This window comes from Schistocerca cancellata, chromosome 1, assembly GCF_023864275.1.
Source record: "Schistocerca cancellata isolate TAMUIC-IGC-003103 chromosome 1, iqSchCanc2.1, whole genome shotgun sequence".
In the NCBI taxonomy this organism is placed as follows: Eukaryota; Metazoa; Arthropoda; class Insecta; order Orthoptera; family Acrididae; genus Schistocerca; species Schistocerca cancellata.
The window spans coordinates 896,737,484-896,754,986 of record NC_064626.1 but is presented as its reverse complement, the minus strand read 5'-3'; positions in this window follow the sequence as shown (position 1 = coordinate 896,754,986).

Below are 17,503 nucleotides of genomic sequence, written 5' to 3'. Positions count from 1 at the left end.
GTACCCATACCAGTTACAACCGCTGCATACACTGAAACCCGGCGACACGCCACAATGTACGCAGTTTGCTGTGGACTTTCTTCACCATTTAGAAAAGGAGGAAATTTTTTAAACAACTTGGGTGTTTATAAAGGGCATAGTCTAACACGCACCTATGAACCACATCAACGATTTAAAGAACAGAATCGATGCAGCCATTTTCATAGTTCATGTGGCTTTGTTGCGCCGGCTGTGGATAGAGCTTAAATACAGACTGGAAGTTGCGTGTGTCACCAAAGGTGGATATGTTGAAATTTCTTGAATGACGCAAAATCTTTGTGAGATGTCACATGTCTTAATTAGTCTGGGTGCCATAACACACTGAACTTATAGCCTACCTTTAGAGATAACCTGTACATACAATATTCACTCAATCTAACCTACAATGTCAAATGGATGATTCGTGGAGAAAACGAACCACAAATCTCTAAATCTGTGAAAAGTAGATCACGAACGTACCTAGTAGTCTCACCTGTGTATCTGTATATCTGTGTCTAATTTGACTCGTCCTAGTGTTATAGATTTTCCTTAGTAGCTCAGAAACGAATGTATTGCATTGCTTTTAAGGATAAGTCAAAGCACAGCAGATTTCAACAACAAACTCGATGGAATGAAATTTGCAATAAAAGGAGACCTGGTTGTTTAAAGAAGCTATTGACACTATCCGTTAATGAACATTATGTTCGAGCCGATAACAATTATCCTAGAAAGAACAAATACAATTTTTGTTACAAATTAACAACTCACAATTTTATCTCGTCAGTGTTGCCTTACTAGGACATTACTAACAATGAATATAGTCGTATCTAGAACTTAACTTTGCTGTTATTTGCTCCTTTACATGACTACAATACACGTGAGCCTTACAGCCCACAAGTAACGAAACACTGCCCCCTCAATGCTTTGAGTCCCAATAATATAAAGAAAATTTCAAAATTTTTCAAGAAGTTGAACCTTATCATCACTGTAAGCAACAAATAGAAGAAAAAATTAGCAAGAAACATGCAGTTAATTATTTTAAAGAGGTAGTTTCACTTTGGAATATAGTTTTAAAGTCCTACACAAAATTAACATGCGTTAACTAAATAAACAAGGAATACAAAAAGAAACTGGCAAAAAATTAACAGTTATCTGCTTTAATGTTACGATATCACTTTGGAACCACTGATCCATACAGATTTCAATCACACATCCTTTCAGAACGTATATTTGAGAGAAATTTCACGTGCTTCCTAGACAGAATGCCTAGACAGAACTTCCGTGAACTCATAAGGCCTAAAACAAATTACAGTCCAAAATCAGAAGAAACAATCGGCCTAAAGTTTAATAAATTTCATTGAAAAGTAAATTCTGCTCAAGAAGTTTCATTTCGAAACTACTCATAAAACCAATAGTACAAAACCAAATTCTACTATGCGCCGCAGAAGTACCTCACTGTACCAATAGATGTGTCTGCTTTGCAGAAGCATGGTGGCTTCATATGAAAGGCACTGGTACTTTAAAAAGGAAGTAATAAAAAGGTTGTTTCAGACAGAATGTAGTTGTACTGAGGCTTATAAAGTGAGCCTTGTGAGAGGTGTGTCAGAAGCTTATCGCTGTACAGAGCGCAAAAGGCTCGCCGCCGTCTGGGTCACGCCTTCCGGTCGGCCATGACTCGTAGCCCCCTGGGAGGTGGCTAGTGGCTGGCGGCCTGCGGCCACAGGCTGGCCGCCCTTACCTCCGTATCTGTGTCACAAATTCCAGCCGGTATCCTCCTCTCCTCTCCTATCTCACCTACTGTACGGCACCGCAGTCTCTCCACAAATCTCCCAACTTCTCCAGCCTCATCGTCAAAGTAATGTTCAATAGTACTTAGATTTGCAGCCCATAGCTACCCGTGGTGTACGGGTACCGTCTTCGATTCATAACCAAAAGTCTTCGGTCCTGGGTTCGATCCCCACCACTGCCTAAATTTTGATAAATAATCAGCATTGGCGGCCGAAGACTTCCGGCATAAGAAGTCAGCCTCATTCTGCCAACGGCCTTGTCAAAGAGGGCGGAGGAGCGGATACAGGTTCAGGGCACTTTCTTGTCCTAGGGATGGGAAATTGCCCCTAAAGGCGGAAGAATCACCAATGATCAACGACATGAGGATGCAGAAGGCAATGGAAACCACTGCATTAAAGATACTTAACGTGTATCCACATGACATGTGGCCTGTAATTGAAGAAGTGTCATGATGATCTCTCCATTGGCAAAAGATTCCGGAATAGTCCCCCATTCGGATCTCCGGGAGGGGACTGCCAAGGGGAGGTTACCATGAGAAAAAGATTGAATAATCAGCGAAAGTATAACGTTCTATGAGTCGGGGCGTGGAATGCCAGAAGCTTGAACGTGGTAGGGAAACTAGAAAATCTGAAAAGGGAAATGCAAAGGCTCAATCTAGATATAGTCGGGGTCAGTGAAGTGAAGTGGAAGGAAGACAAGGATTTCTGGTCAGATGAGTATCGGGTAATATCAACAGCAGCAGAAAATGGTATAACAGGTGTAGGAGTCGCCGGCCGCGGTGGTCTCGCGGTTCTAGGCGCGCAGTCCGGAACCGCGCGACTGCCTCGGGCATGGATGTGTGTGATGTCCTTAGGATAGTTAGGCTTAAGTAGTTCTAAGTTCTAGGGGACTGATGACCACAGCTGTTAAGTCCCATAGTGCTCAGAGCCATTTGAACCTTTTTTTTTTTTTTTTTTTTTTTTTTTTTGTAGGATTCGTTATGAATAGGAAGGTAGGGCAGAGGATGTGTTGCTGTGAACAGTTTAGTGACCGGGTTGTTCTATCAGAATCGACAGCAGACCAACACCGACAACGATAGTTCAGGTATACATGCCGACGTCGCAAGCTGAAGATGAACAGATAGAGAAAGTGTATGAGGATATTGAAAGGGTAATACAGTATGTAAAGGGGGACGAAAATCTAATAGTCATGGGCGACTGGAATGCAGTTATAGGGGAAGGAGTAGAAGAAAAGATTACAGGAGAATATGGGCTTGGAACAAGGAATGAAAGAGGAGAAACACTAATTGAGTTCTGTAACAAGTTTCAGCTAGTAATAGCGAATACCCTGTTCAAGAATCACAAGAAGAGGAGGTAAACTTGCAATAGACCGGGAGGTACGGGAAGATTTCAATTAGATTTCATCATGGTCAGACAGAGATTCCGAAATCAGATACTGGATTGTAAGGCGTACCCAGGAGCAGATATAGACTCAGATCACAATATAGTAGTGATGAAGAGTAGGCTGAAGTTCAAGACATTAGTCAGAAAGAATCAATACGCAAAGAAGTGGGATACGGAAGTACTAAGGAATGACGAGATACGTTTGAAGTTCTCTAACGCTATACATACAGCAATAAGGAATAGCGCAGTAGGCAGTACAGTTGAAGAGTAATGGAGATCTCTAAAAAGGGCCATACAGCATTGTATGGTAGTGAAACATGGACTGTGGGAAAACCGGAACAGAAGATGTGGTGCTATAGACGAATATTGAAAATTAGGTGGACTGATAAGGTAAGGAATGAGGAGGTTCTACGCAGAATCGGAGAGGAAAGGAATATGTGGAAAACACTGATAAGGAGAAGGGACAGGATGATAGGACATCTAATAAGACATGAGGGAATGACTTCCATGCTACTAGAGGGAGCTGTAGAGGGCAAAAACTGTAGAGGAAGACAGAGATTGGAATACGTCAAGCAAATAATTGAGGACGTAGGTTGCAAGTGCTACTCTGAGATGAAGAGGTTAGCACAGGAAAGGAGTTCATGGCGGGCCGCATCAAACCAGTCAGTAGACTTTTGACCCAAAAAAAAAATTAAAATAAAAAATTAAATTACCTAGTAAGTACGACGTGTGTACCCGTTTCACCCTTATGGCCATTGATAAGCCATTGATTCAAAACTGATGCTTTATAACAAGGTGCACTGTCATGATAATACGATCCCCGTGCCCAAAGTGTTATTCTACCGTATGCAGCACACAACGCTGCAAAATTTGTTGATATCCTTTAGCATTTAGCGTTTTCGTAGATGTAGTAAAGGGATCACACCCTAACTATTCAACGAAGGACACCCCTTGTATCGAAATACCACCTCCTGACTACTTTAATGTTGACATCGCACGTAATCGCTGGTATCATTCTCCAAGCATTCGACACAACCAAGGAGTATATTGTCATTCATCACCAGTCATCCACGGTCCACTGGTGTTGCTTTATAGGTCCCCTCTAGCGTCGCTTAGCGTTGATTCCAGTAACGTATGAGGTGATGCCCGACCATTGTACCCCGTTCTCCTTAACTCCCTAGGCACAGTAGTTATACTAGTTGCACTGCTGGCAGCACATTGGAATTAGCGTGTGATTCCTTCTGCTGACGTCATGCGACTCATTACATCCTCCCTCCGCAAAACTTCTGTCCGTCGATACATAAGATCTGCCTTGTTCTGGTTGACCTGTGCTTAGTACTTCGCGTTTACACTTCACAGCCACATGCAACTTCGGCAGCTTTAGAATCGACAGTTTTATTCTAGGTCCGTTACTTTGGTGACATCCAATGTCTAGTTCACGTTCGCAGTCGCTGCGTTTTCCTGACCCACACATTCTGGTGTTACTACCTCTGTACTGGCAACACAGTACTCCCCCACCTCTTTTTATACTCGCCTCTCGTGACATCTAGGGGTCCATTTCTTATTACATAGGAGTTGGTTGGTTGGTTTTTGGGATTGAAGGGACCAGACTGCTACGGTCATCGGTTCCTTACATTGGAGTGTTTGCATACTTTCGATCAGATAATGTATACTGCCACGTCTCAGAACTAATGCAGAGGTGCTGTGGACTTCCATGTTGTTTGCTATAAGTGATATACTTTGGTGTATAATAATAAAACCTGAATTAAGTTGTGACATGCAAGTAACAACATTTAAATATTGAATCATACATAACTAGACAAATTTTTCCATCTGGTTATTACGTCAAGAGGGCTCTTCAGGGTTTACAGAAAGACGACATTCTTTCGCTAGGAGGAACAGTAATTTTGTGTTATGGTTTTCCACATGAAGCAATGTTCAATGACGTGTTTTATTGCACTAGGCCGTGATCAGTTTTAAAATATGCAGCTTTCAAGATGCCTGCCAGTTGATGGTAGTGGTGGCAAATGTCCTGTGTCAATTTTAGATCTGACAACGGTTTGATCCAGCCGAAACCTGTCATGACAGCAGAATACACAATACAGTCTTGTGATGTCCAGAAATCTTTCTCGTTTTCTTCTTTTTTTATTTTGTTCCACTGAGTGTTAGTAATATTGTGTAAAACAGGAATTGTTGTATTCAGCAGTGTGACTGACCTGACTGACAATTGTCGATTTGCGAGAGTATGTGAATAATGTTTGGTGTAACTCGGTTTACAAAAATACGGCTGTCTTGTTATCAGAATCAATTTAAAATGAAATGATGGAAGTCAAACAAATTGTGTTATTCGGAAGTAAATAAAAATAAAAACGTATTTGTTTCTGACGATAACCGACCTGACAATGGCGTTCCGACACCAACCAAATTAAGACATGGTGAGCGTGTGTCGGCCGAGGTTTATCTCTCTTCGCGTGTCTGTTTTTTCAAACTCTTAGAGTCCTGGGAAAGTACCAGAGCAAAAGTATGTAAGTCTCAATCCCTGCTGCAAGGTTCGACGTTCGTGATCGTCGGCATTCCATGTCAGTTGGAAGAATGTTGGGAATATTGGAGTGAGGGAATTTAGGCAATGGCTACTTGGAAACCTGCATCATTTTCCACGGCGTTAGGCTAACTTTTTAATTTTGGACAATAAATTGCAGAACTTCAGTATTCGAATATAGGATACTGTAATTGAAATAAGAGTTAGTAAAGGTCAAATGAGATGTTCTTGAGCTGTAATAAACGCAGCGTAAAATCGGTGACCAAACAGAATTAAAGTGAGAACATGTGGTGTATCATAAGCGAACGAGGCAGATACGAAATTCAGTTATAAGCCTTGTTGTGAAGAAGAATTGTAAAACCCACTTTTTACATTGAAAAATTTTCTGAGAGAATCGTAAGACTCGTTTCAAAAATAAATAAATAAATAATATTCATGGAAATCATTGAAGCATATACACAGAGGTCTCACTTTTTGATTGAAGAGTGTTTATCTAAATGTGTGGTGCCTAAGTATGTAGAGTAGCGTAGTGATTCTACCAACGAACAAGAAAGGAAATTTTTCAGTTTTACTGACACTTGAATAACATTGAAAAGCTTATGCCTGGCGTAATAAAAGAAGGAAAAGATTTCAAATTAACACCCTTATTTTAGGGAACAAATTTCAGTGGAAAACATATAGGCTTGGCTCTGACACGCGAAATACTACGTAACAGACTGAACAAAGAACTTTTTATTTGATCAGATATATTCATAACTTTAGGTTCGTTGCCATACAGCAAACCGACAACGTTTACTAATTATTAATCATTCCGTCACAGAGACGTGGAAACATTATCTGTGTTATTATTACGCATCATTTTAACTACCTAAAAATCTAACTAGATGTGCCCTATTTGGCACAAATAATTCACTTTTTCAACTGCTTTCGAGTGTATTTACGTACATTCGTGCCTCAGCAACGATTATCGATATTCAACTATTTCTGCCAACATAATGACTCCAAACACAGTGTAGTAAGATGAAGCCAGACTGTGTGTTGTCTGACGGAAACATCATGCATATAGGAGTGGTTTCCTTAACATTATACGTAAATTTACGGTTTGTTGCCAAATGGCAACGCTATGCAGTGGAGGTTTAACTATTTGCTGATTAATCGACACTCCTGTCAAACTTATTAGTGAGCCGTGTATGTTGGAAAATATTGGTCGCACTTTAAGTTTCGCTTATTTGAGAAGTTTCTGAATGAGGATTCTGGGAAATTGGGAAGAGTGAAAACTTAATTTCCTTGAAGTGGTTAACTTTTAACAATCCATAGAAATAGATTCAGTTAATTCCTTGAAATAGAATTTGTTTTGGCTAAAATTCGAAACATTTCCTTACGTGAACTTTACCTCAAGTAACGGATTGTGTGGTGCTATCTCAACAAAAGTTTGAGATTAGATATGGGTTCGACGTTTTAAGTGAGTAAAATAAGTTTAAAGAATAAAAGATCTCTAATTGCCACTGGAAGTGATAATTTAAATTTTATTAGAAAACCGTTTGAAGTGATACATTTAAATACTCCGTGACAAAAGCGCTCACATAGTCCATGTGGCTGAGCAAATTCAACGACGCGACGTGTCATTGTTTTGTGAAACAGCTAAAGCAACACTCGAATAACGACGACGATTTATACGAAATTTTAGAGGCAGCCCTTCTCTGAGAGTCAGTCTAAGTGATCCTGCAGTATATAAGAAGATATAGGATTCTAGTTTCCATTAATAAGGATATAAAATATATACGGAGAAATATTCGCAGGAGGTGTGGTCACGCATATTAACACCGTCATTTATTTCAACGAAGGAATCTAGTTGAAGAATGTTAACTAATTTGAAGAATGTTACCGAGTTTCTAATACATCGGAAGGAAGAATGCAGCACATTATTACATCCAGAAGAAACAGGCTGAAATCTCTGATGTAGTGAAGATAGGAAAGCCTTCAGTTATCCATGTAACGTGAAATGTGAGAGTACGCAGCCAGTTAAGTACATCATCGTGACTCGTATCGAGGTGGTCACCTCACCTGGAAAACTGCGTCCTCAGTACACCCGTAGTATGGATGTCAAACGAGTATAGCCTATATACATAAGCTAAAGCGCCAAAGAAACTGGTATAGACATGCGTATTCAAATAGAGAGACAATTATACGGGAAGAATACGGCGCTGCGCTCGGGAACGCCTATGTAAAACAGAAAGTATCTGGCGCAGTTTTTAGGTCGCTTACTGCTGCGGCGGTGGCCTGTTATCAAGATTTAAGTGAATTTGAACGTTGTGTTATAGTCACCGCACGAGCATTGGGACATGCCATCTCCGAGGTAGCGATGAAGTGAGGATTTTCCTCCTTCGATCATTTCACGAGTGTATCGTGAATATCATGAATCCGGTAACGCATCAAATCTCCGACATCGCTGCGGCCGGAAAAAGATCCTGCAAGAACGGGACCAACGACGGCTGAAGAGAATAGTTAAGCGTGACAGAAGTGCAACCGTTCCGCAGATTGCTGCAGATTTCAATGGTGGGCCATCAACACGTGGTAGCGTGCGAACCATCGATACGGGCTTTCGGAGCCGAAGGCCAACTCGTGTACCCTTGATGACTGCACCATACAAAGTTTTACTTCTCGCCTGGGTCCGTCGACACCGACATTGGACTGTTGATGACTTGAAACATGTTGCCTGGTCGGACGAGTCTCGTTTCAAACTGTATCGAGCGGATGGACGTGTACTGGCATGAAGACAGCCTCATGCACCTATGGATCCTGCATGCCAGCAGGGGACTGTTCAAGCTGATGGAGACTGTGTAATGGTGTGGGGCGTGTACATTTTGAATGATATAAGACCCTGATACGTCTAGATACGAGTCTGACAGGTGACACGTACGTAAGCATCCTGTATGGCCACCTGTATCCATTCATGTCCATTGTGCATTACGAAGGACTTGAAAAGTTACAGCAGGACAATTAGACTCCCACATGTCTAGAATTGCTACAGAGTGGCTCCAAGAACACTCTTCTGAGTTTAAACATTTCCAATGGCCACCAATCACCCAAGATATGAACATTATTGAGCATATCTTGGATGCCCTGTAACGTGCTGTTCAGAGATGACCTCCACCCTCTCGTACTTTTACCGATTTATGGACAGCCCTGCAGGATTCATGGTGTCAATTACCTCCAGCACTACTTTACACATTAGTCGAGTCCATTGGCCGTCGTGTTGCGACACTTGTGCATCCTCGCGGGGCCCCTACACGGTATTAGGCAGGTGTACCAGTTTCTTTGTCTCTTTGCTGTAAATGAGGCGTGTGTTCCTTCGGACATGTGCGAAAGAACAAACACCATTTTCATCCTGTTCCTTCGCACGTGTACGGACGAACAGACACCATTTTGATCCAGCAACCATTATGAATTAAGACACAAAGGACTTAGACATTGGCTGGGAGCCTTCATTAACTCAAATCAATGGAGACAGCTGAAAATTTGTGCCGGACCAACATTCGAACCCGGCTCTCCTATTTACTAGGCAGATAATCTGAGCACTGAGACGTCCAGACGCAGTGGTCATTGCTACTGCACGGACTGCTCTAGCACGCTTCCCGTCAGATCAAAATTCTCAACTTATCCACACACAACGATTGTAGTGTCCTTTGCCCATTATCCTCATTATTTGCGTCCTTTCCTCGTATGTGTTCTGACCTGTTGCGGTGACTGTTCTTTCGGACAAGCAATCGGCGAAATACCACAACTAATGAGGATAATGGTAAAAGGACACTACATTCGTAGTGTGTGGATTAGTTGGGAATTTGAGTCTGACGGAAGGCATGCTAGGGTAGTCCGTGCAGGTACAATAATCACTGTGTCTGGATAGCTGAATGGAGAGAGCATCTGCCTAGCAAGCTGGAGGACCTGGTCCGAATCCTGGTTCAAAAAATGGCTCTGAGCACTATGGGACTTAACTTCTGGGGTCATCAGTCCCCTAGAACTAAGAAGTACTTAAACCTAACTAACCTAAGGACATCACACACATCCATGCCCGAGGCAGGATTCGAACCTGCGACCGTAGCGGTCGCTCAGTTTCAGACTGTAGCGCCTAAAACCGCTCGGCCACTCCGGTCGGCAAATCCTGGTCCGGCACAAATTTTCAACTTTCCCCATTTATTTCAGTCAAAGATCGCTCGCAGCCAGTGTTTGTAATTCCTTTGTCTCTTAGTACTGCTTAACCTGTAATTCGTTTTATAGCGAAAATATTATAGGAGAAATGATTGTTCCTATTGATGGAGCCGTATCAAGGAAGGCTAGACAGCAGAGAAAGAACGACAGAGGGTGCTAGTATCGAGTGACTTTTCATCCTCGGAATTCCCAGGCCCAGCAACTAGTAGCGTAAACAGATACTGGGAATGGGAACACAGACGAGACGCGTTCACAAGGGACTGCTCTGAACGACATGAATATTGAATAGCGACGGTGAAGTTGGGCTCCTCTCAAAGTAAGGCCGGTAAGAGGATTAGGGATTCGGCGGCGGCCTGCGGAATGGAAGAGAAGTCGGTTTTCTGGCGCGGCCCTCGGCTAGCGGGCAGTGGGCAGCGCTGCGATCGCAGCAGAGTGCGTGGCGTGGCGTGGCGTGGCGTGGCGGGGCGTGCCTTATCTAGCGCGCGCAGCCGCCGCCGAGCCGCCCACGCTCCCGCGCAGAGCTGCGGCCGTCTGGCTGCCGCTGCTGTGGGGCTAGCAGGCCTGTCCCACAGTGAGAGGCACAGCGCAGTAAGAATGGTTTTGTCTAACTGTACGCCCTTTTATAAAACAACACAGCATTTTCTTTGGATACAACAGACCAAAAATTTAAATATGACTGATCTCTTCTGTATTGCAAAACATGCAAGGTTCTAAACAAACATCATTATTTGTCGATAGCACTCTCCAGAAAGTCTTTTAGGGATTGCATATCATGGAAATAATTATCGAATTAATTTATTGGCTTCGCAGTTCGCATTTGGTATACTTTCGAAAATCAAAAACAAACTGGATATTGCTCTTAAGTGGTAAGTATATTCTTCTTCTTTCATTTCACCCTCTTTGGGGTACGCTGCAATCATTTATTTTTCCGTTGTTCTTTCCTTAGCGCCCAGTATTTCTTCATTCTTTCTGATCTTCTTTTCGTCTCTTCTTCCGACATGAAGGGTCTGGACTTTTGTGTAGATTTGTCTTGGAACCTTATGTTTCCATCTTTAGTAATTAATTTAGCTGTTCGATCAATAAGTGAATTTTCTGAAATCTTTAATTCTGCTAGGTCTTTCTCAGTTTCTTTAAACCAGTTGGATTTCGTTTTGCAGTTACGGAAAAAGTCAAAGATTTGTTTAGTTAATCTGTTGCAATTCATTCTGAGAAGAGGACCATAAAATTTATTCTCCTTTTTCGCGCAGTACCTGTACGTTTTTCGGTTTTCTTGTAGAGAGTTTCATTTTTGATGTATGTGATCTCATTGTCTTGAAATTTTGGACCTATGATTTTTCTTAATTTTTTTTTTCCTTTAGCTCAAGTTTCTCCAATTGGCCTTTGAAATTCATGTTTAGTGTTTCTGTTGCATACAGTGCTTCTGGCTTAATCACTGTCTTGTAATGTGTAATTTTGGACCCCCATCGAAAGGATTTTTTGTTGTATGTATTTTTTGTTAGTTTGAAGGCCAATTCAAGTTTATTTTTTCTCGATTCCATTGCTTTGCTTTCCCCAGCATTCCAACTAATCCATTCTTCGAGATATTTGAATTCTTTTACTATTTCAATCTTCTGTTCTTGAACTTTGAGGTGTTTACATGAGTGCTTGATGTTTGTCAATATCTTAGTTTTTCAAAGGAGATGTGATGACCTGTTTTAGCTGCTTGTTTCTTTAGTTCAAGGATTCCATTGTTTCAGCAAACAGGGCCATATCATTTGAAAAAGCAATGCAATTTACTTTAAGATTCTTCTTCTCGCTACCCAGTCTTATACTAATCTTAATATATGTGTTCCATTCTCTGACTACTTTCTCAGGCGCACAATTGAACAACAACGGTGAGAGTCTATCTCCCTGTCGCACTTCCGTTTTTATTTCAAAGGGTTCCGATAATTCGCCCACAAATTTAACTTTCGAAAATGTATTTGTAAGCATCGCTTTTATAATATTAGTTGTTTTGTTATCCAAACCCTTTCTTCCAGGATTGATAATAGAGATTCTGTATCAATCGAATCATATGCTTCTTTGAAATCAATGAAGCAGATGTATTTGTCCCTGAGTTTTGGTATGCCATGATGTTTCTGACGTTTAGTACTTGTTCCGAACATGATCTACCCTTTCTGAAACCTCCCTGGTATTCCCCGATTTGCGGGTCCAATTCCTACTCTATATTATTGATGACTTATCTACATAAAATCTGAACTGTATTAGTAGGTCTGACCTTACGGACGCTACAATAAAATAAAAACTTCGAGCAGAAGCGGCAGAATTAGAGACACCTACTTCGAGGAAAAGAAGAGGACAAGAAGAAGAAACTTTCTGCGATTTTGTTTTATTGTGCGTAGATAATGTATTTACTTACACATTCTAAATCCAGAAGACACGTTACACTGAAGCGACGGAAGTCGTGGGTTGGCGACATACACGTATACAGATGGCGGTAGTATGACGTACGGAAGGTATAAAAGGTCAGCACACTGGCCGAGCTGTCTTTTGTACGCAGCTAATTCATGTGAAAAGATTTCCAACATGATTATGGCCGCACGACGGTATTAGCAGACTATGAAAATGGAAGCTGGAGCTAGACGCATCGGAAATTCCATTTCAAAAATTCAATATTCCGAGACCCACTGTGTCAATATGTGCCGAAATTACCAAATTTCAGGCATTACCTCTTACCACGGACAAGCAGTGGGCACCGGCCAGTAATTAACGACCTTGAGCGAAGTTTGCGTTAGAGTTGTCAGTGCTAATAGACAAGCAACACTCCGTCAAATAACCTCAGAAACCAAAGGGGGATGTACAGTGGAGATATCTGTTAGGACATTGCGGGAAAATTTGGCGGTAATGGTTTTATGGCAGCAGACAAATGGCGGGAGTGCATTTGCTATAAGCACTATATCGCCCACAGCGTCTCGCCGTAGCTCGTGACTATATTGTTGGACCTAGACGACTGGAAAAACGTGGCCTGATCAGATGAGTTCAGATACAGTTGTTAAGAGCTGATGGTACAGCACCAGTGTAACACAAATTCCACGAAGCCATGGATCCAAGTTCTCAACAAGACACTGCCCAAGATGGTGGTGACTCCGTAATTGCGTGGGTTGCGTTTACATCGAATGGACTGGGTACTCTGGTGCAAGTGACTGGAAATTGTTATATAATTTTCAATGCGATAGAGTCCGCATCTGCGACGAATTTTTTGAAAGAATTTTTGATGCCTTCAGCTGCCATCGTCTTCGTTTCATGTACGATTGTACAATTTCGGCCTTAGGCTACAGGGAGACTACCTACACCCATTAATTAATTTTATGGCTGACAATACGCCATGTCACCGGGCCACAACTGTTCACAATTGGTTTGAAGAACATTCTGGATAATTCGGGCGAATTATTTGGCCACCCAGATGATCCAGTATAAATCCCATCTAACATTTATGAGACATAACCGAGAGGTCAGTTCGTGAGCACAAAATTCTGCACCGGAATACTTTTGCAGTTACGGGCGGCTATGGAGGCAGCATGGCTCAATATTTTTGCACAGGACTTTCAGTGATCTGTTGAGTCCATGCCACGTCGAGTTGCTCCACTACGCTTTCCAAAAGGAGGTCCGACACGAGGTATTACTACAATATCCCCTTAACTTTACTACGAATATTCTAATTTATAGTTCAACACTGCGCTATGGTATGACTGAAAGTTACTGATAAACTGTCTATGTCTCGTCAGCTTTCCAGTTACTTTTTCTTTGTCGGGTCGTTACACCCTGACTTCTAAGCAAATTCATTAAAATCTACATGCCTAATCTGCAATACAAACTCAATTACTTGATTGAGGATTCAACAAAGCAAGTTTACACTGTTTCTCTACCTTTCCACTCTTGAACAGCGCACGCGAAAGACGAGCACTTAAATCTTCCCGTCCGACCTATGATATCCCTTATTTTAATATGATGATCATTTCACCCTATGTAATATTGGGCGTCAAGAAAATATTTTCGCTTTATGAAGGGGAAGTTGCTGATTGAAATTTCGTGAATATATTTCGACACAACGAGAAACTTTTTCAATGATTACTGCTCGTATTGGGGGTATCATACACGTGACACTCTCTCCCCGATAATACCAAACGAGCTGCCCTTCTTTGTAGATATTCAATGTCCTCTCGAAATTCTATCTCATCCAAATTCCATGCAACACAGAAATACTCTAGCGGAGGACGGACAAGGTTTGTGTAGGTACTCACTTTAGTAGACCTGTTGCATCTTCTGAATGTTCTGCCAATAAATCACAGTCTTTGGTTAGCTTTCCTCACTTTATGTATGTGGTCGTTCGATTTTAAAATGTTCAAAATCGTAATCCCTAGGACTTTAGTTGAACTTATAGCCTTCACATTTGTTCAGTTTGTTAGGTAACGGAAATTTGACGGATTCCTCTTAGCACTCATATCGATGTCCTCATACCCTTCATTACTTAAGGTCAATTGCTGCTTTTCCGAAAATGCAGATAATTTGTCTAAATTACTTTTCAGGTGGTTTTGATCTTCTGATGACTTTATTAGGCTATAAATGACAGAATTATCTGCAAAAAGCATAAGACGGCTCCTCATATTGCCTCCGTAATCATTCATACAGATTAAGAACAGCGGGAGACCTATAACTCTTCTGTGGGGAACGTCAGATAGCACTTCTGTTTTACTCAATGACTTCCCGTCCGTTACAATTAACTGTGACGTTCCTGACAATAAATTAAAAATCCAGTCCCACAACTAAGACTATACTCCACAGGCACTGAATTCGATTAGAAGCTGCATGTGAGGCGCGGTAGCCGGCCGCGGCGGCCGTGCGGTTCTAGGCGCTTCAGTCCGGAACCGCGGGACTGCTACGGTCGCAGGTTCGAATCCTGCCTCGGGCATGGATGTGCGTGATGTCCTTAGGTTAGTTAGGTTTAAGTAGCTCTAAGTTCTAGGGAACTGATGACCTAAGATGTTAAGTCCCATAGTGCTCAGAGCCATTTGAACCATTTTTGAGGCGCGGTGTCAAAAGTCATCTGGAAATCTAAAGGGAAGGAGTGAATTTGAGAGTCCCGGTCGAAACCATTCATTACTTCATCAGAATAAAGCGCTAGTTCTGTTGCACACGAGTGATATTTTCTGAATCCGTGGTGACTATGTGTTAATAATTCACTTTCTTCGAGGTAATTCATAATATTCGAACACAGTAAATGTTCCAAAATCGTACTGCAAATCGACGTCAGTGGTAAGACTATGTAATCCAGTGGATTACTCCCTCCTATTTCCTTTCTTTTGTATTCGTGTGAGCTGCACAACTGTGATATGTATTTTGTCGAGCGTAAGATTGTGTATCTAAGTACAGACCGGTTATATCAGCATATTCTGAAAGGAACCTATCTGATACACGATCTGGACTCAAAGATTTACGTTTCTTAAGTTACTTGAATTGCTTCTCTACAGTGAGAATATCTTATTCCAGGTTTCTCATGTTGGCAACAGTTCTTGATTCGTATTCAGGAATATTTACTTCGTCTTCTTTGGTTGGTGAGGGAATTTCGGAAAATCGTATGTCGTAGCTTGGTTAGTGACACTGTCATCAGTAACGTTGCAATCGCTGTCGTGAAATGAACGTACTGATAGTGTCTTGCTGCTTGTGTACTTAACATACTTTCATATAAGTTTTAACCTTTACTCTGAAATAAACATACTTCATCACAAATCACAGGGAAAATGTTACCTTTGTTGTCTTTATTCTTACGCTATTGTTCTGAATGGAAATCGGATAGTTCTCAGGAAGTCATTTATCGACCTCCGTGAGGGTTATGACCTCGCCACTTCCATCAATTCTTTGTTTCAAGATGGTATTCTATATCTTAGAATATTCAGCTCCGGTCAGGTGTATCTCTGTTGACAAAGAAACTCCTGTCCTGCTCTTTGACACCTTGATTTGATGCACTCTTCCAGAAGATGTAGTCTGGAATGGTGGTTTCTCAATATTCACGTGTGTGTGTGGTGTGTTGCCGACTTCTTCATAAAAACTGATGTAGCTTTAATAAAGTCGGAGGATATGACTGGGAGAAAACAATAATTCTTGGAATTTTCCTTTACGTTAAAGAGGCGTTGGTATGTTGACTACAGTTGTATGATTTCCCGCTAACTGACTCAGAGCTCAAGTTTCCACCACTAGTCTGCACTGCAGTCGCCGAAAAATCCAGTACGGCGGCGGCGGGAAATTTAAAAATCGAGGATAACAAAAGCAGGAAATTTAAATATTAAAGATGACGATGGCGGAAAATCTGAAGAAAATACTTGACGGTGCTGCAGAAAATTTTAAAATGCAACATGACCAGGGTGGGTAAGTTAAAAGTACAAGATGACAGTGGTGAGCCGGCCACAGTGGTCTAGCGGTTCTAGGCGCTCAGTCCGGAACCGCGCGACTGCTACGGTCGCAGGTTCGAATCCTGCCTCGGGCATGGATGTGTGTGGTGTCCTTAGGTTAGGTAGGTTTAAGTAGTTCTAAGTTCTAGGGGACTGATGACCACAGGTGTTAAGTCCCATAGTGCTCAGAGCCATCTGAACCATTTTGTTTTTTTTGACGGTGGTGAAAAATTTAAAAATTTGTAATTGCACTGGAGGGAAACCTTAAAATATTTTTAGTATTAATTAAAAATGAGACAGACAGTTACAGGTACTTATTATCTGAAATTAATTAGGCAATTAGTATGCAACCTGCTATATTCAAAAGTATTATGTTGGCTAACAGTGTTTCCAACATAAAAATATATTTATAAACATCTAAAATTCTAGTTATTTAGTATACGTCATCTCACTCTCTCCCTCCCTCTCTCTCTTTGTTTTGTGCATCACTGAGAAAATGTTTATTTCAAAACTTGTACATATCATCTCACATTTTCTCTCGCATACATCTGTGTTATTTACGAAAAATACATCAGCACCTAATATTCTGCCCAGCAGTACATTTCTGTTCTATGCCCGTTAAAATGTTGATTTCAAATACATTACAGCTTCATCTCTCATTCATTTCTACACTCTACCAATGTTTAAAACATTGGTCCCTAGACTTACACACTACTGAAACTAACTTATGCTAAGAACAACACAGACAACCATGCCCGAGCGGCCACTCCACGCGGCCGTTATTTGATATCTTATCCAGTCCCCTAGTGGATATATATCCTTTTCATACACACCCTTATTCATCTTCTAAACAATGGTCAATACTATATACTGCAATCAGTAGATTCTTAAAGGAACACACCTGCATCTGTTGTTCTCTCACCTACTGTGATGGGCAACATGTCATATGGCTACTATAATTCTGCCTACATCTTCAATCCTACTTTGAAATCGAACACAGTCTCTCACCATCCGTTCCCAAGGTACAAAGTGTTCTATTTAGTATGCAACAGTCAATGCAATAATCACATGAACTGTTTCCACATGTTTTGAGTTTGTGAAATGCACTCTCAGCAAATGTCTTCCAACTGAGAGAATATTTT